The sequence below is a fragment of the Piliocolobus tephrosceles genome, unplaced genomic scaffold (genome assembly GCF_002776525.5).
Source record: "Piliocolobus tephrosceles isolate RC106 unplaced genomic scaffold, ASM277652v3 unscaffolded_30735, whole genome shotgun sequence".
NCBI lineage: Eukaryota > Metazoa > Chordata > Mammalia > Primates > Cercopithecidae > Piliocolobus > Piliocolobus tephrosceles.
The window spans coordinates 1-23,550 of record NW_022314016.1 but is presented as its reverse complement, the minus strand read 5'-3'; the positions used below and the strand labels follow the sequence as shown (position 1 = coordinate 23,550).

General features: G+C 41.3%; 1 long non-coding RNA gene across 1 annotated transcript; it reads right to left on the bottom strand.

Annotated features, from left to right (window-relative positions):
* Positions 1 to 8,684: 8,684 nt before the first annotated feature.
* LOC111528463 lies at positions 8,685 to 21,454 on the bottom strand. The gene is made up of 3 exons (XR_002726999.1): positions 21,398 to 21,454; positions 14,306 to 14,419; positions 8,685 to 10,065 (listed from the first exon to the last, which is right to left on the bottom strand). It is a non-coding gene; the product is annotated as an uncharacterized LOC111528463 (long non-coding RNA).
* Between the last annotated feature and the right edge of the window lie 2,096 nt (positions 21,455 to 23,550).

The following is a 23,550-nucleotide window of genomic DNA, read 5'->3' as shown; positions in this document are numbered from 1 at the left end:
GAACCAGGGAGGAGGACCTTGCAGTGAGCCGAGACTGAGCCACTGCACTCCAGCCTGGGCGACAGAATGAGACTCTGTTTCAAAAAAAAAAAAAAAAGAAAACATCTAAACAATGTTGAAAAAGAACACAGCTATAGGGCGAACATTACCTGATTTCAGGGCTTATCATATAAAACTCTCAAAATTCAATATTAAGAAAACAAAGCAGGGCATGGTGGCTCACACCTTTAATCCTAGCACTTTGGAATGCGGAGGCGGGAGGATCGCGGGAGGCCAGGAGTTTGGGTCTCACTATGTTGCCTAGGCTGATTTCAGTCTCTAAAAAAAGATTAAAATTAGCTAGACATGGTGGCACACACCCATAGTCCCAAGCTACTCGGGAGGCTGAGGAGTGAGGATCACTTGAGCCCAGGAGTTCAAGGTTACAGTGAGCTAAGGCTGTGCCACTGTACTCCACCCTGGGTGACAGAGCAAGACCCCATGTCAAAAGAAAAAAAGAAAGAAAAGAAAAAGAGAGAGAGACAAAGAAAGAAAAAGGGAGAGAAAGAGAAAGAGTGACAGAGACAGAAAAAGAGGGGCCAGGTGCGGTGGCTCACGCCTGTAATCCTGGCACTTTGGGTGGCCAAGACAGGCAGACCACTGAAGGTCAGGGTGATTGAAGACCAGCCTGGCCAATATGGTGAAACTCCCATCTCTAATAAAAATACAAAAATTAGCTGAGCGAGACTCTGTCTAAAAAAAAGGAGAGAAAGAAATAAAACATAATTTTCAAACCGAGTGAAAGATCTAACAGATACTTCACCAAAGAAGATATAAACAGATGGCAAATAATCACATGAAAAGATGCTCAAAATTGGGAGTCATTAGAGAAATGCAAATTTAAACCACTCTGAGATAGTACTACATACCCAGAAGAATGGCTAAATTTAAGACTTGTGCTGGTGAGGGCATGGATCAAAGACATCTAGTAGGAATATAAAACAAGACGTCTTTGCAAACCAGTTTCAGTTCTTTAGAAAGTTACACATACGCTTACCGTATGATCAATTCTATTTTTAGGAAATAAAAGTTATGCCCACACAAAGGGGAATGTTCACGGCAGCTTTATTTGTAATAGTCAAATATTGGAAACAACCCAAGTGTGTTCAACAGGAGAACAAATAAACAAATGCTGGCATAGCCATACAATGAACTACTATTCAGTAATAAAAGAATGCACTACTAACAACCAGCAAAACACTATGGATGAACTACTGAGTAAGTACAGAGGGTAAGAGCAGAACAAAATCACCAAAAACAACAAAAAAAATGCAAGGTGTCCATTTGCATGAAAAAAAGAAAAAAGTGTACATACTAAAAAACATCATTTATACAAAAATTCCACAAAATGCAAACTAATCTATAGTTATAGAAAGCAGAACAGCGGTTGCTTAGAAATGGGGGAAGGAATGGAGAAACAGGAGAGGTGGGGAAGGAAGGATCACAAACTTTCAGGACAGACGAATATGATCATTCTTGATTGTGGTGATGGTTTCACAGGTGTACACAGTCAAAATATACACATTATTCACTTCATGCATGCCAATTTTTGAATGTCAACCATACTTCAGTAAAACTGTATAATAAAGTCTATCTTAATCCAAGAAGTATTTCCCTTACTTTGCTGTAAACAGAACAGACACCATACCACAAACTGAAAACACACAGCTGACAGTCAGTATGAATAAGGCATTTAATATAAAACAATTTGTTGTTTTTTTGAGACAGGGTCTCATTCTGTCACAGTGTTGTGCTTGCTCACAGCTCACTGCAGCCTTTAACTCCTGGGCTCACATGATCCTCCTGCCTCAGCTTCCCAAGTAGTTGGAACTACAGGCGTGAGCCCCTGTGCCTGGTTCCCTACCATGTTTTCTGTGTCTTTGCCCGCTTCACTCAAGAGAGGGGAAGGGTATGCCTAAAGAAGCAAACAGAGCTCCTGAATGGAGACATACAACTTCTATGGATTTATGGAGGTTCATTTTAAAAGTCTGCCAACTTGTATACCTCATTTTCCCATAGAGGGTGATCATAATTCTATCTGCCAGAAAAATAAGCTGACATTTCAAGAAGGCAGAAGGTAGCCAGAAAGAAAACCACAAAGTCTGTGAATAAGGGAAAGGAAAAAAGTCAAGTAAAAGCATAAATCATATATGAGGTAAAGGCAGGAAGACGAGGAGAACTCAGATCTCTACCATACACACATATAATTTTGGAATAAATTTCTAAGTACCAAAAAACCAGGAAAGAAATGAAACAGAATAGTTCTCAGCATAACTCAAATCCTAGAATCCAAATATGAAAACAGTTGTCAGGTTTGAATTCATTAAAATGCAAAACTTCTTTCTATATGGGGAAGACACCAACGTGTACGGAAGCTAACCATTCATCAATTTTCAGTATCCACCATGCTGGTATGGGGACAGAATGGTAAATAATACCATGTTCCTGCCCTCATCATTTCCTGTGAGTTGTATAATGAGAGAAAAGAAAACAAACAGACGAAGAAATCAACAGGAAAATGAACAATGGGTGAGAATAGGCCACTTAAAAAACAAAGCATATTAAAAACAAATCTTCATACTCAGTAATAAAAAATGTTTACGATAGCAAATAAAAAAGACTAATATCCAATACTGACAAGGCGAAAGGGGAAACAGACACATTCTTTCATTATGGGAAAGATGCAACTATTTGGAAGCCAATCTGGTAATATCTACTAAAATGTTACACCTGAGTATTCTTTGACCCATCAATTCCACAATTTGTGATTTACCTTATGAAAACACTTGTTCAGGTATGCTAAGATAATATATTGTTGGTAGTTGGGGAAAATGAGAAATATAAATGATCATTAATAGAGCATACTTAATTATGTTTCATTCATATAATATTCCTTAGCCATTCTCTTTTAGAATGAAATCGTTATGTACATTTCATTATGATGTGGAAATAGGTTCACAACAAATGAAGCAAAAAAAAAACACAAATTTCAAAACGTGGTACTTCATTTTCGTTTAAAAAATCAGAGTTTATGCTGGGTGCGGTGGCTCACGCCTGTAATCCCAGCACTTTGGGAGGCCGAGACGGGCAGATCATGAGGTCAGGAGATCGAGAAGACCATCCTGGCTAACACGGTGAAACTCCGTCTCTACTAAAACTACAAAAAAATTAGCCGGGCGTGGTAGCGGGCGTCTGTAGTCCCAGCTACTTGGGAGGCTGAGGCAGGAGAATGGCGTGAACCCAGGAGGCGGAGCTTGTAGTGAGGGGATATCGCACCACTGCACTCCAGCCTGGGCAACAGAGCAAGACGCCGTCTCAAAAAAAAAAAAAAAAAAAAAAAAAAAAAAAATTCAGAGTTTAAAAGATTAGTAACAGAAGTAAAAGAACATAATGTACTGGAGAAAGATAAATCTCTACCACGGAACTATGCAATACAAGAAATTAAGGATCCTAATTTTCTGGTAGAGGTCAATGAACAAAAAGGAAGTCACCGTTTGATAATCTCATGATACTTATCTATTTCTTTGCCACAAAATTATACATACTCCTAAGTACCCCAAAACTTGCATTTACTTTTAAGCAGTTAAGTGACTGGAGGAATTAAACTGGGATTATCCTGACCTACGTTAAGAGCCCTGTTTTGATAAGTGATTTCATTCTAAAATACCCAGCACCCTTTATTGCTAAATGCCAAGAGACAAGAGAAATCAATTTGTGTGTTCTGAAATCAGGCGGGTGATTAGCAAACACTAAAAGAACTAGGTGTAATTAGTATACCTACCAGGAAATCAAAATAACTATGCATTTGCAGATATAGAAAAAAACTAACAAGCAGCTGGGTGCAATGGCTCATGCCTGTAATCCCAGCACTTTGGGAGGCCAAGGTGGGTGGATCACTGGAGGTCAGGAGTTTGAGACCAGCCTGGTCAACACGGTGAAATCCCGTCTCTACTAAAAATAGAAAAAATTAGCAGAGTGTGGTGGCGCGGGCCTGTAGTTCCAGCTACTGGGGAGGCTGAGGCAGGAGAATCGCATGAACCCAGGAGGTGGAGGCTGCAGTGAGTCAAGATTGTGCCACTGAACTCCAGCCTGGGGGACACAGCAAGACTCCATCTTAAAAAAAAAAAAATAGAGCTACATGTAATATTCTCTTTTTAAAACAACCTCAGGGGCAGGCATGGTGGCTCACGCCTATAATCACAGCACTTTGGGAGGCCGAGGTGGGCGAATCATGAGGTCAGGAGATTGAGACCGTCCTGGCTAACACAGTGAAACCCTGTCTTTATTAAAAATATAAAAGAAAGTAGCCGGGCGTGGTGGTGGGCGCCTGTAGTCCCAGCTACTCAGGAGTCTGAGGCAGGAGAATGGTGTGAACAGGAGAGGCAGAGCTTGCAGTGAGCAGAGATTGCACCACTGCACTCCAGTTTGGGCAACCGAGTGAGACTCCGTCTCAAAAAACAACAACAACAAAAAAAAACAACAACAAACTACAACCTCAGAAGAGCATAATCTAGAATTTGAGAGATATGGTCTATCATTCCTTCATGGAAAAGTAAGTATGAATAGAGCCAACATTCTCGCTGTTTCAAGGCTTCAAAATGTTGGAGAATACCATAAAGTAAACCAAGGTGAAGGTGGCAAAGGTGGGGACTATAGGCATCTGACTCAAAGATCATTTAGTGATTATGAGGAGTTTAGACCCAAGTGCATTTTCTGGAAGCTTCCTGAGTGTGGCTCTGATTAGTACATTTCTCTGCCCTGCACTGCCATCTCAAGGGCCTAGGACAAGTACAGCTGTTGTGGGCTACAGGTGTCCCTCAAGAGCAGGCAACCACAGTGCTATACCCATGTAATAGAAACAAAACAAACATAAGAGTTGTTTGATATTTTCAGATCTTCAGGCAGTATTTTAAAGTTTGTTCATGTCTGATTTCGGCTTCCTGTAACAAGAGTAGTTTGTGTTGACCAACCATTCCAATGAGGGAAAGAAATACGAGATTTTTAAAAACCCCACAAAAGCACAACTTCAAAAGCACAGGAGAACTACAATGGCAACAAAGGTGTGACAAAGAACCTGGAGAGAAGGGAAGTACTGACAGGTAATAGAAGGACATGTCCCACCACTTTACCTCTCTAGAGGAAGAGAATCACAAGCAGCAGCTAAGAGGCAAGCCAATGAGCCAAAAGCTAGAAATGAGAGAATGAGGCACTCAGCAGAACTAGTCACCTTACACAGCTGGGAAGAAGACTCTCTTAAACCACCAAGTTGGCTGGGTGCAGTGGCTCACACCAGTAATCCCAGTACTTTGGGATTACACTTGGGAGGCTGAGTCGGGTGGATCACAAGGTCAGAAGTTCAAGACCAGCCTGGCCAATATAGTGAAACCCTGTCTCTATCAAAAATATAAAAATTTGCCGGGCGTGGTGACAGGCGTCTGTAGCCCCAGCTACTCAGGAGGCTCAGTCAGAAGAATTGCTTGAACCCGGGAGGCAGAGGTTGCCGTGAGCCAAGATTGTGCCACTGCACTGGAGTCTGGGTGACAGAGACTCTGATTCAAACAAACAAACAAACAAACAAGAAAACCCACTGAATTTCAGCTGGTAGCTACAAATGGAATAAGGTGACCCAGCAATAGGCCAACCCTCACAAGCACTGAACATCTGATTCAAATTCAATGAAACTGTAATTATTATTACTTTTTTCTTTTTCTTTTTTATTTTTTTTTGAGACAGAGTCTCGCTCTGTCACCGAGGCTGGAGTGCAATGGCATGATCTTGGCTCACTGTAACCACTGCCTCCCGGGTTCAAGCGATTCTCTTGCCTCAGCCTCCCAAGTAGCTGGGAGGTGCCCGCCACCACGCCCAGCTAATTTTTTGTATTTTTAGTAGGGACGGGGTTTCACTGTGATGGCCAGGCTGGTCTCAAACTCCTGATCTCAGGTGATCTCCCCACCAAGACCTTCTAAAGTGCTGGAATTACCAGCCATTGTGTCCTGCTAAAACCCTAGTAAGATTAAGGCCATCTACCCCTCTACAACTGCCTGGGAAACACAAAAGTAAATTCACTCCTAAGGAAGAAAATACCATCAAGACATTCTACTATTTCCAGCATTCAACAAATTAACAGACCAAAGGAACCCCCAGAAGATTCAGATACTGAAGTTATCAGACACGGTCTTTTAAAAAATATATATGATAGGCTTACTAAACTTTTGGATAAGATAGAGTAACAGGAACTGAATTTATCCCCCTACCTACAACAACTAAGAAACCAGACAAAATATATTAGAAAATCATTTTTTAGACACTAGATACCACACAGCACAGGACAGTGATGAGTAACAGATAGGAAACCACAAAGTGAGCAGTTATCACAGTTCCAGCTTACTGGAACTTTCCTGATAGTAGTGCAAAGGGACAGAACCCAGGTAGTCTATGTAATACACAAGTTGAGGAAATGAAGCTAGGAGTCTGAAGAGGCCAAGGTGGCTCGAGTCCACAGGACAGACTGCCAAAGAGGAGCGAGCTACACAGATACAAAGCTCTGGAGATCTGAAAAGGATGGGGCCTGCCCCTGAGTCTTTGACTGCACAATGATCAGCAAATACATGTGAGAAATAACCTGAGGCCAGGGACCAAGGATGGGGTGGAGAAAAATTGAAAACAGCAGAGCGGGCCGGGTGCGGTAGCTCATGCCTGTAATCCCAGCACTTGGAGAGGCCGAGGCAGTCGGATCACCGTAGGAGAGGAGTTCAAGAAAAGCCTGGCCACCATAGTAAAACCCCATTATTGCTAAAAATACAAAATATGAGCTGGGCATGGTGGCGGGTGCCTGTACTCCCAGCTATTCAGGAGGCTGAGGTTGCAGTGAGCCGAAACTGCATCAGTGCACTCCAGCCTGGGCGACAAGAGCAAAACTCCGTCTCAAAAAAAAAAAAGCAAGCTGAGGGAACAATCCTTGAGGATCACATGGGTCAGGAACAATTTGTATTCCACCAGTCAGCATGGGAAACCTATTAACAGAGTATTCGAGAAAGTATTACTTTAAAGTAAGCTTTAAGTGAATCAAACTGTTTCCAAATAGTTTAACTGTATCTCAGAAGAAAGCTTAAGAGTACTTCTAGGGATACAATATCTGGCCACCAAAGAAGGTAAAATGCACAGTACACTGTGTCCAATAAAAAATTACCAGGTACACAAAGTAGAAGACAGAAATAAATTAAAACCAACCCAGAAATGAAAAAGATGAATCAGTAGGTAAGGGCATTAAAAGGTACTTGTATTAAATATACGCAAAAAGTAGGGAAAATGTTCAGTAACAGCATGAATGATATAAAAAACATCCATGGCTCAATTTGTGATCAAAACTATACTATTACTAGATGGAATTAATGGCAGATTAGATACTGCAAATAAAAATATTAGTAAAATTGAAGAAATGGCAATAAAAACTGCCTAAAATATTTTTTAAAAAGAAAATAAAGGCAAGAATCAATTAAACATAGCATTAGTTAGTTGTAAGACAACTTCAAGTAGCCTAAAATACAGGCAGCTGTACTCCCCAAGGAGGGAAGGCAGGGAGGCAGAAAAAATTACTTGAAAAAATGGTAGCCTAAACCAGAAACCTAGAGCCAACGAGCTCAAGAAAACCTAAACAGCACAAGAAAAATGAAAGAACAAAACAAAACTACAACAAGACACATCATTATCACACTGCATAAAATGAGTAATGAGGAGAGACTCTTAAAGCAGCCACAGAAAACAGACATACATAAAAGAAACAAGGATAAGAATGACCTTTCCTCAGAAACAATGCATGCCCGAAGGCCACAGAGCAGCACGGAAGAACTCACCATGACGTGCGCCTTCCAAATCATCACAGCTACTTGAGGGGCTGAGGCAGGAAGACCACTTGAACCCAGGAGGTCGAGGCTGCAGTGAAGCCGAGATGGCATCACTGCACTCCAGCCTGGGTGACAAAGTGAGATCCTATTTCCAAAAAAAAAAAAGCCAGGCATGGTTGTGTGCACCTGTAGTCCTAGCTACTTGGGAGGCTGAGGCAGGAGGATCACTAGAGCTCAGAAGTTTGAGATTACACTACTCCATCCAGCCTGGGCCACAGAACAAAGATATCGTATCTCAAAACAAATAGATAAATGGGACTTAATTACATTAAGAAGTTTCTGCACCGCAAAAATGATAATTAACAGTCTAGAGAAGGAGAGAAAATATTGGCAAACTACGCATCTGACAAGGGGTTAACATACAGAATCTACAAGAAACTCAACTCAACATGAAAAAACAACCCTAATAATAAGTGGGCAAAGAACATGAAATGATATTTTTCAAAAGACATACAAATTGCCAACAAATATGAAAAAAAATGCTCAACATTAATAATCATCAGAGAAATGCAAATTAAAACCACAATGAAATATCATCTTACACCACTCAGAAAGGCTACTATTAAAAAGACAAAACCAACAGATGCTGGCAAGGATATGAAGAAAAATGAATGCTTAAACACTGTTGGTGGGAATGTAAATTAGTACAACCTGTATGGAAAACTGTATGGAGATTTCTCACAGAACAAAAAATAGAACTGCCATTCTATCCAGCAATCCCACTACTGGGTATACCCAAAGGGAAAGAAATCATCACATCAAAAAGATAACCTGCACTCGTATATTGTAGCACTATTCACAATAGCAAAGATACAGCATCAACGTAAGTGTCCAAAAATGGATGACTGGATAAAGAAAATGTAGAGTATCTATACATCAAGGAATACTACTCAGCTATAAAAAAGAATGAAAGCACATCTTGGGCAGCAACCTGAAGAGAACTGGAGGCTGTTATCCTAAGCAAAACAACTCAGAAACAGTCAAATACCGACGTTCTTACTTACAAGTGGGAGCTAAACAATGGGTACATGTGCACATACACAGTGGAAAAACAAGACACTGAAGACTCCAAAACATGGGAGGGCGAAAAAGGTGAAAAAGTTACCTTTTGGGTACAATGTTCACTATTAGAGCAATGAGTACACTAGAAGGACAGACTTCATCACTACACAATATATCCAGGTAAGAAAACTGTACTTGTGACTCCCTCCGCACCAGGGGCCCCCTTCCTAGCCAGACGGCTGGGTGTGCAGTGTCCTTGACCCCATGAACAAGTGAGCACATCTTCTGCGTCCCCAGGGACTCCAGCCCATGCCATGGTGGATTCGGAGTGCCTCTCGGCTCCCCCGCTGCTGAGGCCAACTTCTTGTGCACCCAAAAGGGAATCCTCCAGGTTTGCTAAGATTACATGGTACCTGGTGATCCTTATCTGCTTCAAGTGCCTCCACACCAGAGTATTCCTCCCTATTGGTGGCTGAAATGATCCTTGCTGCTATTTTGTCAGCTACATGTGTGATCTGCACACCAAAATACCATTCATCAATTGGCCCTGGAGTAATTTCTTCCAAACCCTCTTAGCAGTGATCCTCTACCTAATCACCTCCATTATCGACCTTGCTGAGAGAGGAAACCACTCCAAAATCATCGCAGGGGTACTGGGCCTAATTGCTAAGGGCCTCTTTGGCTTTAATGCCTACGTCAGCCTTCCCCTTTCAGTAGCAAAGATATACTGCAGCCCCCACTGGCCCCACACATGGCCAGTGTAGGCAAACTCCCCTCATTTCTCTGTAACCTGCAAGTAACTTTTCCATGGAAATAACTCTTCCCTGTCCCAACAACAACACTTCCAGCGAACCAATTCCCACCCCACTATAGAGGTAAAAGTGCCTTCCTTGGGAGAATATTGTCTTCCAGCCTGCCAATCAACTCTTGATGGGTGTGGCCACCTTTATGGGTATGCTTAGGTCCTGCTTCTGCAGTATCCAAAAGGAGACATCAGTTTTGCCTGAACCATGTCCCTCACCTAAGCCATAAAATGAGGGAGTAGGAAGCCTTAGATGTCAGAGTCCAGGCTCTAGGTGGTGATCCACTCCAAATAATCTCCTTGGTGTGGGTGGTGGTTCTATGGAGGGATAAATAAATAATAAACAGACTGTTAAAATATAAAAAAGAAAACTGTACTTATACCTCCTAAATCTGTGAAAATGAAACAAATAAAGAAGCCAGTCTGGGCTGAGTAAGTTGGCTTATGTCTACAAGCCCAGCACTTTGGGAGGCCAACACGGGAGGACTGCTTGAGGCCAGGAGTTCAAGACCAGCCTGAGCAACATAATGAGACCTCGTCTCTATGAAAAATAAAAATTAGCCAGTGCTAGGGATATTTCTAGCTAAAGTCAGTCACTGTTTCTAAGGTTTCAATGGACAGATTTAGGACATATATATGTAGCCATATGCATTTATAAATATAAGCTATGAATATATTTAAGTTTTACATGATGTATGACAAAATATCAAATATACAAGCTAAAATCTTATGCAAACATACTGAACTTTTAATTCAAATTCAGGATAACAGGGCTTTTAGTTCCCCTCTTTTATAATTATATCTGCATCTTCTTTAATACTGACAGTCCTGGTTCTCAGGGACATGGGATGATAGAATATTTATTTATTTGCTTCATCCCACCAATATGATTACCGAGAGCAGATAAAACTGTGTGTGCATATCCTTTACCCGCCCTGCCCCCCTTTACATAACTGTGGTCGGTCTACATTGTCAGAGTATGTACCCACTACATACTATCAGCTTTCCCATTTAACCTGCATACACTCCTATTTTCAGACTTAGTTTTTCAAGTCACTGTATATTAAATGCCCCCTACTAGTTCATACGCCAATCACTTTGTCTAGAAGCTTGTCCTCTAGATGATTCTTTAAAAAGTGTTCATAGCAACAGTATGTCCTATGTTCCCTATATTTTGGTAACAGTTTGTGCCCTTTATATTTCAAAGCCAGTTTTGCTGAATTCTAGATCCTCAGCTCACACAATCTTGAAGTATCTTAAATATGTTACTCCAAAAAATTTTTTTGGTATGGCATAAAGCCTTGCTGCAGGTCTAATGACACTCTGATTTTCTTACTAGTCACTTGCTCTTTTTGCCTAGATGCCCAAAACATATGCTTTTTCCATAAACTCAGTAATTTTATCAGAATATATCCGGGTGCTGGTTTTTCTACATTGATATTCTCAGGTATACTGTGTGTTCTTTCAGTCGGTAGTTTGAATTTTTTTTTTAATTCAGGAAAGTTTCCTTGAATTATCATTTTTAGTATTCGTTCTGATCACGTGCATTGATTTGCTTCAGAGGACTATTTCTCTGTATGTTGCTTATTTGTCACTCTCCCTTGAATCTTTAAAAAATTTTTTTTTTAAAAAAAGTCAAAGTATAATCTACATACGGTAAAATTCACTCTTACTGTCTTATGATTCCTTTATAAATGCATAGTTACATAACCACCACAATAAAAATATGTAGTTGTTTTGTCACTCCCAAATATCTTTCCTGTATACATAATTTGGTGTTAAAGCTACAAGGAAAGACAAGAAAGTAACAACTATAGAAGTCAGGATAATGGTTAATTTTGGGAGCAGGGTGGGGGCTGTGACTGGCTGGGGCATATGGAGAGGGTTCGGGGGAAAGTGAAAAAGTTCTAATTTTTGACCTGGGTGGTGATTACAAGGCTTTTGGCCTTCTAATAATTCACTAACATGAATTACAAGACCTCATCTCTAAATAATAATAATAAATGAAGAAAGGTTACTTTAGAGGAGTATCCCCTCTTCCTTCCTATGTTGTATTACGGTATTATATATTCATATTTTCATCCACGGTTCCTGGTTCCTAAGTCCCATAGTCTTTGTTATAATGTTGGAGTGCTTAAGGTCTCAGGAAACAGGATCTCTCTATGACCTTCTCCTATCCTTCCCTCCCCTGCCCAAGGCAGGACTCTAATCTCACTACGGGGTGAGAAGACCCTCATTCCGGAGAGGGTCCTGCCCCATACCTTAGAGGAAGGAATGCTACACAGACAGCCCAAGAAAAGTCTGAGCAGATGTGCCTTGCTTGTCCAATAATCACATTTCTACAGCTTTCAACCATGCCTATGTAATGAAGCCTCCATAAAAACCCAAAAGAACAGGGTTCAGAGAGCTTCTAGACAGCTGAATGCAGGAGATTCCTCCTGAAGGGTGGTGTGCCCAGGGAGGGCATGGACACTGCACTTTTTCCCCTACATCTTGCCCTGTGCATCTTTTCATCTGTAACCTTTGTAATATCCTTTATAATAAACTGGTAAATGTAAGCAGATGTTTCTCTGCGTTCTGTGAACCACTGAAGCAAATTAATTGAACTCAAAGAGGGGGTCGTGGGAACTCAAACTTGAAGCTGGTCAAAGTTCTAGAGGCCCAAACATGGGACTTGTGATAGAAGGGGGAGACGGCAGTCTTGGGGACTGAGTCCATAAACTGTGGGATGTGACGCTCCCTCTAGGTAGATAGCGTTGGAATTGAATTGGAGGGCACATAACTGGTGTCTGCTGCTTGGTGTGTGGGGAAAAGAAACCCACACCTTTGGTCACAGAAATCCTCCTTTGTGTTGATGATTGTGGTGGTGTGAGAGCAAAGAAAAAACATGGTTTGAGAGTTTTTCCCTATATGTGTACCCAGAACTTCTTCCCAAAGTTCAGGGTAAGTAGACAACAGTGACTCAGAATCACCAAGGAGTTCACAGTATGTGGTGGGAGGAGGAGAAGGTGAAGGAGATTCTCCTCTCCTTAGCCTCAGAGATGTATCTCAATGACCTGAGTGCTTTCTAGCATATCCTAATGCTGTGAGATAGGGGAAACTTCCTTACAAGCAAAGGAATTGTAATTCAAAAACCGCTAATAAGGGCTGAAAAAAGGAGAGGTAAATATAGTTAAATGCCAATCCTGAAAAAATTAAAAGGGAAAACTAAGAGTGGTGACAGCCTGTGCTTTGAGAATAACTACAAAATGAGAGTGCATATTTCCCTTTGGGCTCCCCTGGCACAGAAAGCCAAATCTGACAGGAGAGAGGAAGAGAAATTTCACTCTCCATGACCACACCTACTTACTGAGCTGAACATGGTTTCGTAAAGTCCAGCACTCTAGAAATCAGAAGAAGGAAAACAGGAGAGACCCATGTGTGTACCGACCTCTACTATGTCTGCAAAGGCAGGCATTTCAGTTTACTGAATACGTTAACCAGAAATTTTGAGCTGACAAAGGAGGAATGATATTATCCCTATTTCCTTTTTGCTTACTGTTATATAGCACTTTTATACCTAGATTTGTTATGTTTTGTCTATTAGTTATTTATACTTGTGCAGTCCCTTCCTCTCACTCCCTAATGTGCTCCATTCCCATAAGCTCCATAAAAACAGGGCCTTTATATATCTTCCATGCACATGGCCAGTGCCAGGTAAAATGTTTTACACACAGCATATGCTCAGTATGTCTGCTGCATTAAATTTAAAAAAATCAAGGGCAGTCACATGAAACAAGACAAAATTTGTTTTGTACTATTTCAGAAGGCAAAAATCAGAACAAACTGAAAGGAAAGGGTAGGCATATTAGGCCAACAGTAACACCAAACTTCATTAGCACTGGTTGCCCTGAGAAGTACTGTCCCTTCACCATCTTCAAAATATTTAAAAAGAGGCTGTGTGCCCACTGGCAGAGATGCTGGGAAAAGGATATCCTTCACATCTGAGGGGTCATATATTTCTTTGAGTATGTCCAGATTGCATTAAAAGGGGAAGAAAAATTTGAGGTCCGCTTCAAACTCCTAACATTTTGTGTTTCTGAATAAGGCTGTCCTCAGTGACTCAGACTCAGAAGCCAATGAAGAAAATAAGGAGAAACAAATCTACCCCAAAACCTATACAGATCAGCCATTCCTACCCCACTAGAAATCCATCATTGCCAATGCAAAAGCTCAATCCTACTTTATCAGAGAATCAAATACCAGAACAAATACTTGACTGGGTACTAGTACTTAACATGTGATATTTTCATTTCATCCTTGTTATTATTTTACATTTATGTATTTTGTAAGAGGACACTGATACTGAGAAAATATACAATGAATGGGTTTTGAACTTTGACTCAACCATATTCTTTTCATTGAACCTTCCTACTTCTAAGATAAGCTACTAAAATACAATCATTTATAAACATATTACATTTGTAAAATATAATCGTTTCTTTCCTGTACTGGCATTAGAAAACTGAACTACCGTATCTTAACTTCCATACCATAAATTCATGCTTCCATGTCTTACCACTTATTTCAAGCTCTGCCCAATGGGATTTCTTTCCATTTGCTGCTTCCTCAGAAGACATAATTGTATACATCCTCCGAGGGTCAGGGGGCTCGTATTGTTCTTTGGGCATGCCTGTTAAAAAAAGAAACCAATCAGTATTCTAAAAAAATCAAATAAACAAAAGCCACAACACCTCTTTTTTTTTTTTTGAGATGAAGTCTGACTCTGTCACCCAGGCTGGAGTGCAGTGGCACAATCTTGGCTCACTCCAACCTCTTCAAGAAATTCTTCTGCCTCAGCCTCCCAAGTAGCCGGGACTACAGGCACGCACCACCATGCCAGGCTCATTTTTGTATTTTTAATAGAGACGGGGTTTCACCATATAGGCCAGGCTGATCTCTAACTCCTGACCTCATGATCCGCCTGCCTCGGCCTCCCAAAGTGCTGGGATTACAGGAGTGAGCCAGCACGCCCGACCCACACCTTTTAAAAGTAGACACCCATATTACAATCTCTACCATTTCCCACTGAAAGAAACTAGGAGCTTCTTGCAGAAAATGATTATTTCAAGTGCAGGACAAGACAGACAGACAAGCTGTGAGGCTAACAAGGGTGAAGCAGCTGTGGGGGACACAGGAGCCAGCTTGAAGAAGCTTCCACTGACCAAATAGGAGACAATCTGAACATCAGAAGAATGACTGCAACTGAGTCATTATGAACTTCATGAGTTCACACTTTTATCTAAAAATCAAAAAACTCAGTCACCAGAAATTAGAAAATAAAAAAATCGGCAGGGCATGGTGGCTCATGCCTGTAATCCCAGCCCTTTGGGAGGCCAAGGCAGGTGGATCTCGAGGTCAGGCGATCGAGACCATCCTGGCTAACACAGTGAAACCCTGTATCTACTCAAAAATACAAAAAAATTAGCCGGGCATGGTGGTGGGTGCCTGTAATCCCAGCTACTTGGGAGGCTGAGGCAGGAGAATGATGTGAACCCAGGAGGCAGAGCTTGTGGTGAGCCAAGACCGTGCTACTACTGCACTCCAGCCTGGGCAACAGAGGAAGACTTCGTCTTGAAAAATAAATAAATAAATAATAAAAGACACAAACATTTATCCTGCATTTCTGGCAGAAACTAGGTGATTGTTTTTAACAGAATTCTAGCTAATAAATCCAAAAAGAGTTACGTAATTAGAAAATAATCAGTTTACCATCTCTAAGAAAACAATGGATCTAGGCAATGATCATCAATAGTTAATAAAATCATTAAGTGGAAAAAAATATCAATGGAAAATTTTTAAATGGATGGATCAGGCTACAACAGTGATTCCCAACCTTTTTGGCACCATGGACCAGTTTCATGGAAGGCACTTTTCCACGGATTTGGGGAGGCTGGTGGTTTCGGGATGAAACTACCACCTCAGATCATCATGCATTCGTTAGATCGCACCATAGGGAGCGCACAGCCTAGATCCCTCGCATGCACAGTTCACAAAAGGGCTGGTGCTCCTGTGAGAATCTAACGCTGCTGCTGATCTGATGGGGCGGAGCTTGGGCAGTAATCCTTGCTCACCTGCCACTCACCTCCTGCTGTGCGGCCTGGTTCCTAACAGGACATGGACAAGCACCAGGGTTGAGGACCCCTGGGCTACGAAACCTAAACCCAACGATCAGTCTCATTGTTAGGACAACCAGACATTACTTGCTTCCCAATAAGACACTATGAGAAGTACACACAAACCACCTATGTCCTTGACCCCTCACCAACAAAGTTAAAAACTGAACCTGAATCAAATCAAGCCTCTCTAGATCTGATATTAATTTACACAAAGTAAGGGATCTAGAGGAACATGTTTAAAATAACACCACAGGACACAACCATGTGAATATATTTAATACTACAGAACGGTACACTTGGTTATGATAGTAACTATCATGTTGTGAATTTTACCACAATTAAAATTTTTTAAAGTAAAAATAATGCAAGAATACAGCCACCCAGTCAGATGCAGAATATAAAAGTTCTAGATGACAAAAGACCAAATTTCTTGAACATATCAATGGTCTGAAAAAGAGGAGTAAGCAGAAACATATGGAATAAATGACTTAAGAGGCACAGCAATCAACTGCAATGTACAGACTTTGTTTAGTCCCAACTTGAACAAATCTGGTTTTTCTGATTTTGAAAATCAGAGAAACCTGAAGATAGACTAAATATTAGTTCATATGAAAGAAGTATTGTGATTCAGGCACAGTGGCTCATGCCTGTAATCCCAGCACTTTTGTGAGGCTTGGGCCCAGGAGTTCCAGACCAGCACCAGCCTGGGCCCCAAGTCTTATCAAAAAAATTAAAAATTAGCCAAGCATGGTGGTATACACCTATAGTCCCAGCAACTCAGGAGGCTGAGGTGGGAGGATCGCTTGAACCCAGGAGGTTGAGGCTGCAGTAAGATGTGACTGTGCCCCTGCACTCCAGCCTGGGCGACAGTGAACCCTGTCTCAAAAAAAAAAAAGTATTATGGTTGTATGTGATTTTTAAAAATTCTTGTCCATTACAGATACATTCTAAACTATTTAGGTGAAATAAAACATCACTCCCATGTATATTCCCTCAAAGCCCTTGTTCTTGTCTCACTTTTACTCTTTCGGATAAATCATAATCCTGGTTTAACCAAATGTTCACCTACTCTGTACACCCATGCAGCTAAACATAGCTGGAGAAAAACCTATGACCACGTAAGTTTAAAGAGTCAGTCAGCAATCATTCCTCAGACTCTGTACACTGCCCAGAAATAATACGTAAATTCCTAGTCTATCCCCTTCTCCTAGTTGTCTTCCGTCTTCAAACCTCTAACACCTGCTCCTCCATCCTCCCTCTCAGCTGATGACCTTACTTTTTTTTTTTTTTGAGACGGAGTCTCGCTCAGTCGACGTTGGCTTACTGCAAGCTCCGCCTCCCGGGTTCACGCCATTCTCCTGCCTCAGCCTCTCAAGTAGCTGGGACTACAGGCGCCCGCCGCCATGCCCGGCTAATTTTTTTGCATTTATAGTAGAGACGGGGTTTTACCGTGTTAGCCAGGATGGTCTCTATCTCCTGACTTTGTGATCCGCCCACCTCGGCCTCCCAAAGTGCTGGGATTACAGGCGTGAGCCACCGCGCCCGGCCTGATGACCTTACTTCTATTTTCACAATGAAACAGAATGTTGGAAGGGCCCTTTCTAAGATCTCCCACCTATGCCCATCTATCCCTGCCCTTAGTATGTAAGCCATTTGTGCAATTTGATCCACCCCCTCATTCTGCCTATTCAAGGACAGGACTCTGGCAATCCCTTCCTTCCTCTCATCACATTCTGCCTCCCTCCTGGATCTTTACCTTCAGCACACATATACATGCTATTCCTTCCTCTATTAAAAAAAGGCTTAACTTCATTTCTCGCTCCAGCTACTTCCCTTCCTTCTCTCATTCTCTCTATAGCAAAAACAATCCTCAGGAATTGTGTATGTTCTCTGTCTTCTATTCTCCTCTTCCCAGTTAAACCCATTCAAGTTAGTAAGTATTTTCAACCTTTCACCAAAAACTGTCAAGAAGAAACCCAGTAGCCAGGCACAATGGCTCACGCCTATAACCCCAACGGCTTTGAGATGCTGCAGATTGAGGATGACTTGAGCCCGGGAGTTCAAAGCTGCAGCGAACCACAATCATGCCACTGCACTATAGTCTGGGTAAGAAAGCACAACCCTGTCTCTAAAAATACTCTTTTTAATCTTGTTTTTTTTAAAAGAAGAAACCCAGTGATCTTATATTCTTATTTCCAATGGTCATTTCTCTGACCTCTTTTTGCTTATGATTAGCATTTGATGCAGATGATCACCCCCTCCTAGAAACACATTGCTTGCCTTCCAGAATATCAGTTTTCTTGGTTTTCCTTCTATCTCTCTAGATTTAGTTTTTTACTAGTTCTTCCTGCAGAGTTGCAATTATCTCCATTTTACCAGAAAACAGAAACTCAAAATAGTATAAGCAATTTGCCCAGTGTTACAGGGCTGGGAAATAGCAGAGTCAGGTTTGAATGAATCTGATTAAAAGTTAAAGCTACTTTATGCTATGCTGCCTTCCTGCTGACAGGAAGTAGACCTACTTTTTTTTTTTTTTTGAGATAGGGTCTTACTTTGTCACCCAGGCTGGAGTGCGACGGTGCGATCTCTGCTCACTGCAGCCTTCACCTCCCAGGCTCCAAAGCCATCCTCCCCTCAGCCTCCCATGTAGTTGGGACTATAGGCATGTGCCACCACGCCAGGCCAATCTTTGTGTTTTTTTGTAGGGATGGGTTTTCGCCATGTTGCCAAAGCTGGTCTCGAACTCCTGGGCTCATGCGATCCACCTGCCTCAGCCTCCCAAAGGGCTGAGATTAGAGGCATAAGCCACTGCACCCGGCCTACTTTTTAAACACAGAAATGGGTTTTGACTGTTTACTCAAAGCACAGAAGGAGGTAAGCAATCCTAAAAAGCTGCTTTAGAATATAAATGGTGAGATAAAACAAACTAGTCTTATACCTTAGTTTATTCAATATAGAAATATTATTAATAACTGCTGTTTTTAGACTGATACAAAATACCCAATACAAAAGAACAAACATGAAGAAGTGTTCATTCTGTCTAGAGGACAAGGTGGTAAGGAAAGTGCTCTTTCTGAATGACATGCATGTATCAGTAATAACCTAGAAAGTATAAAATGCTCTGTTCTGTGCTACCAGAGCTTGATGACAGCATCCCTTAAGATCATCTAAATGGCACAATTCTGACCAGATTTCACTTACAAAGTAACTATCTGATCTTCATCAGCTTTCCCAAATAGAATTTTATAATGGTAAGAAATTGCTTTGACCAGCTGAGATTAGTATTTTAGTCCTATTAATCATTTGAATTATTGATGAAAGTTCAGAAGTCTGATTTATCAATCTCATGTAAGCTTAGTGTGAATCAATGTTCAGTTTGATCACACTTTAGGAAGTGTTACTGGACTAAGGAATCTGAAAACCATGTCCTGTACCTGTGGCCAAACAGTCTTGATTTCTGCCTGGGCAGCCAACCATTCCCCTTCTTGGTTTTTCGTATTGTGAGATTGGCGGTCCTAGAATTTAAGGTACTCATCATTCTAAGTCCCAAGGCACTGAAAAACCCAATCCATTTTTCTGGGAGTCTGACAAAGGACAGCACTGAAGACTAGGTAAAGGAAAGGATATGGGAATACAGGCAGTTTAGGATCTTTCCCAAGGCTCTGAAATCAACAAGTAGTTCTTGCTCTCTAAAAAGTACAGTATGTCACCAAAGATTACTACCTAAAATAACAAGAGTATTCCAAAAAACACCTGAAAACTTTCAAGGAGAATTACAGAAGAATTTTTTTTTTTAAATAGCTAAGCCAGAGTCAGAGTCAGCAGGCATATAGAGCACCTAAGTAGTTAACATCTTACCAATTAAATGCCAGACATCGCTACTGATCCTGGCACAATCAAACAAAAATCTCTACCCGTTTCAGATCTCAGAGCACTTTTTCATGATCTTAGAATAATTACTTCACTCAAACACAAAACATTACTTGTATTTATTAGAAATATATGCTTTCATATTTGTTTATGAAACAGCTTAAACATACAAAATCTATGGCCATCCTGGGAAAGTTAGTGGTGCAAAGAATTACAAACCATGAAAAGACTATCCAGAAACATTTAAAGAGCGGCCTACATGTATACCATAAACTTTGAATGTCTGCCAGAATCTAGAGGGAGAAAAAAAACCTTCAGGAATCCAGTCTACTTCACACTTTCAGAAATGCTGGGGCCTAGGGGGAGCTGGGGATAGGAATCACAGTGAGGGGTTATACGAGACTCAGCAGAATATGAAGTAAAGTGAAAAGAAAGAAAAGTTAAGAAAACCAACTGGAATGAAGATACCCACAAAGGCAAAGCAGAAAAAGTCACATTTAAAGCACTTAAATATATCTGAACCTCCTCTGGTTAGGAGAGAGGTGAAAAGAAATAAGTTACTGAAAAGAGAAATCTAAGAAAGGGGGAGAGCCTGTGGTCTATTTTTCAGTCAGGAATCAAACATGTCCAGTGAAAATTAGGGACAATCAAACATTTGAGTGTTCCCCCTGGGAAAAGGATTGGTAGTTACAAAATAACAAAAACCAGAGCCGAAATCCACCCATCCTAACAGTCCCTAGCCAGCAGATATGCCACAACCCCTCCTCTCCCCAACCCCAGTAAGCAAAAAAAAAAAAAAAAAAAAAAGCCATCTATACTTAACCTTCAAAATGAACATCTAAGGGGAAAATAATAGGGGTGCCTGAGACTCTACTGTGAAAGAAAAGGCAAACCGTTTTTCCTCTACGCTCACACTTAACACGAACGCTTCTATGACCAGATGTGTGAAGGTTTTTCCCCACACACCAAGCAATTCTCCAGCATATATCAACTGAGTGTCCTATAGGTCAATTCAATCCTGACAGTATCTACCCGGAGTTAGATCCCACTGAGATTATGGGCTCAGTCCCACAATACTGTCCCTCTCTTCTTCAGACACACGTAAGGTCATCACCCACACTTCTGATGACCGACTATAAGGCTGGGTTCCCAACACTCCCTCTTGGAGTTGGATACAGGGTGAGGAACAGCGTAGGGGGGCAGAGCTTCCATGCCCTCTCCCACCTCAGCCTACTTTGGGACCTGAGGCAGAAGGATCACCTGAGCGCCAGGAGGTCAAGGCCACAGTCAGCAGAGATAGCATCACTGCACTCCAGCCTGGGCAAGAGTGAGACCCTGTCTCAAAAAACAAGACATACAAGCTGCCAACAAACACGAAAAAACACTCAACATAATGAAACAGAAAAATGCAAATCAAAACCACAATGAGATACCATCTCACACCACTCAGAATGGCTATTACTAAAAAGACAAAAACTAACAGATGCTGGCGAGGCTGCCCAAAAAAGGGAATACTTATACACTGCTGGTGGGAACGTAATTAGTTCAGCCATTGTGAAAAGCAGTTTGGAGATTTCTTAAAGAACTAAAAATAGAACTAAACCAGGCCCAGTGGCTCATACCTATAATCCCAGCATTTTGGGGGCTGAGGAGGGCGGATCATCCGAGCCAAGAATTGGAGACCAGCCTGGGCAACAACGCAAAACCCCATCTCTACAAAAAAAATACAAAAATTAGAAATCGAGACCACAAAACCCCATCTCTACAAAAAAAGCATACAAAAATTAGCCAGCATGGTGGCATGTACCTATGGTCCCAGCTACTTGGGAGGCTAAGGTGGGAGGATCGTCTGAGCCTAGGACGTGGAGTTTGCAGGGAGCTGAGATCACACCACTGCACTCCAGCCTGGGTGATAAGAGTCAAACTCTGTCTTGAGAGAGAGAGAGAGAGAGAGAGAGAGAGAGAGAGAGAGACAGAGATAGATAGATAGATAGATATAACAAACAACTATCCGTTTGATTGACTGATAGATAGATAGACAGATAGATAGATAGATAGAAAGAAATAAATAACAAACAACTATCCGTTTGACCCAGCAATAGATAGATATAAACAAACAAACAAACAAGCAAACAAACAGAACCACCCGTTTGACCCAGCAATTCCATTACTGGTTCTATACCCAAAGGAAAATAAATCTTTCTACAAAAACAGTACCTGCACTGGTATATTCACTGCAGCACTATTCACAATAGTAAAAACATGGAATCAACCTAGCTGCCATCAACAGTGGGCTGGATAAAGAAAATGTGGTACATATACATCATGGAATACTACATGGCCACAAAAAAAGAAAGAAATCATATCCTTTGCAGCAACATGGATGTAGCTGGAGGCCATTATCCTAAGTGAATTAATGTAGGAAGAGAAAACCAAATACTGTATAAGTGGGAGCTAAACACTGGGTACATACGGACATAAACATGGGAAGAATAAAACTGGGACTATTGGAGGAGAGGGGAAGGACTGTAAGGGCTAAAAATCGACTGACTACCTGTGTGATGGGATCATTTATGTCCCAAACCTCAATGTCACACAATATACCCATGTAACAAACCTGCACATGTACCCCTTGGATCTAAAATAAAACCTGAAATTGTTAAAAAAAAAATTATTACTCAATCTGTAACTCAGCACATACACCTTTGAGTATTTACCCAAAAGAAATGAAAATATACATACCCCAAAAGATATGTATATTGCAAAAATAAGTAATTCAAAAATGTAGGCTATTGGAACTTGTTAAATATTTTGAGCCTTAAGAGAATGTGATTATGAGCCGGGCGCGGGGGCTCAAGCCTGTAATCCCAGCACTTTGGGAGGCCGAGGCGGGCGGATCACAAGGTCAAGAGATCGAGACCACGGTGAAACCCCGTCTCTACTAAAAATACAAAAAATAAGCCGGGCGCGTGGCGGGCGCCTGTAGTCCCAGCTACTCAGGAGGCTGAGGCAGGAGAATGGCGTGAACCCGGGAGGCGGAGCTTGCAGTGAGCCGAGATTGTGCCACTGCACTCCAGCCTGGGAGACAGAGCAAGACTCCGTCTCAAAAAAAAAATAAAAAAATAAAAAAAAAAGAGAATGTGATTATGAAACCTGAGTCACTTAAACAGGCAACTGTAACCTAGGAAGCTGTAGCTTTTGTTTCTCTGATTATACATCAGCCTTATTTCTTACCTACATTGTTCTGTAACCTGTTGTAAATGACTAACCAGTGAGTGCCAGTGAAGATGTCTTGCCTCTTCCTATTAGCTGCTGATATTCATCACAGATTAATTTCCCTCTTTCCTCTCTCACACACAGACTTCATGACTACCACATGGTTCAAGATGGAATGTAAAAGGGTGCAGTATCTCACACCTGTAATCAGAACACTTCGGGAGGCCAAGGCGTGCAGACTGTCTGAGTTCAGGAGTTCGTGACCAGCAACACAATGAAACTCCGTCTGTACTAAAAACACAAAAATTAGCTGGGCGTGGTGGTATGCGCCTGTGGTTCCAATTACTCGGGAGGCTGAGGCTGGAGAACTGCTTGAACTCAAGAGGCAGAAGTTGCAGTGCTGATATTACGCCACTAGGCGCTCCAGCCTAGGCAACAGAGCGAGACGCCATCTCAAAAAAAAAAAAAAAAAAAACAGATGGAATGTTAAACACACTCTTGGAAAGAAAAAAAATTTAAAAACAAGTTATATGGAAAAGAAAACAATCTATAACTAAAC